The sequence below is a fragment of the Cucurbita moschata genome, unplaced genomic scaffold (assembly GCF_002738365.1).
Source record: "Cucurbita moschata cultivar Rifu unplaced genomic scaffold, Cmos_1.0 Cmo_Scf00008, whole genome shotgun sequence".
Classification (NCBI taxonomy): domain Eukaryota; kingdom Viridiplantae; phylum Streptophyta; class Magnoliopsida; order Cucurbitales; family Cucurbitaceae; genus Cucurbita; species Cucurbita moschata.
In genome coordinates this window covers 1,640,537-1,641,852 of record NW_019268524.1, presented here as the reverse complement: position 1 = coordinate 1,641,852, position 1,316 = coordinate 1,640,537, and positions in this window count along the sequence as shown.

The window sequence follows — 1,316 nt, the reverse complement described above, 5'->3', positions numbered from 1 at the left end:
AAATCAAAATAAAAAAAAAAAAAAAAAGTCACGGATTTATATGGGGGCTCTCCACTTCTTCCTATTTATGGCCTAAACGTAAATTTACAAATAGGTCCCCACTTTTCTCATAGATTTTTGTTCAAAAAGGTCAAAATAATAATTATTTGAAATTACAAATTTTAAAAAATCAACTAAAATTTCATGTATTAACATCAATTTTTTTTTTTTTTTTTTATGAATTCTAAATCTTTTTTAATAAATTAATCACATATTATATCCAAAATTTAAAAATGTATTCATAAACTAAGGGACAATTTTATAATTTTATGAATTTATTACGGGTTGCTTTAATATTTAAAAGCATACCCATTTAAAAGTTCAAAAAAGGCTAAATTTATATTAAAATAATACAATTAAATATTTTTAAATTTTAATACAATAGTAAAAAATAATAATAAAAATGTCGAGCAAAATTATGGTTTAAGAACTATGTCTCTCCAGAATTGTCTGATGTTCACTTTGAATGATGAATTAGTCTTCCTTGGACAAAGTACACCATAGAACTACAAGAGATTCCCTCGAAATCTCATTTTTGGGAGCTCTCGAACAAAATACACTATTTGTTTGATACTTGAGTCACCTTTGAGGTGACTCTATTTTCGAGGCTCACAGTTCGTCATGGTTAAATTAAGAGCGTGACTTTAATAACCACGTTAGGAATTACGACCCTACGCAATGATAAGACAATGTTTACTAAACTCGTAACTTTACTTTTGGATTTTCAAAAACAACCTCAAACGAATGGAAATATATTCATTACTTGGAAATTCATAACCATCCTCTTAATCAGTGGACGTGAGTGTTGGATAATGAAAGTCTGAAATCGGCTAATTTATTTAGGGAATGATCATGGGTTTATAATCAAAGAATACTCTCTCCATTTCTAAAAGTAGCTGCCCCTTGGCGAAAGAACGACAGGCCAACTAATCAAAAAATACTCTCTCCATTTATAAGGGTAGCTGTCTCTGGCAGAAAGAACAACCGCCCAACTAATTAAAGAATACTCTCTCCATTTCTAAGGGCAGTTGGAACAACAGCCCAACTACGTACGTGGAATGGACAGACCAGATGAATACTCCATGGAGGCCCTACCCAATGGGCTGAGCCAACCTCCAATCATTGTGGAAGGTCGTATTCATCTAATAACAAGACAGCACTGCTCGTGTCACAACAACAAAAAAAAAAATTATAATTACAAAAAAAGAAAAAAGTAAAAGGAAATTAAAAAAAAAAAAAAAAAAAAAATAGGAAACGAATCCAAAGCGAAGAACACC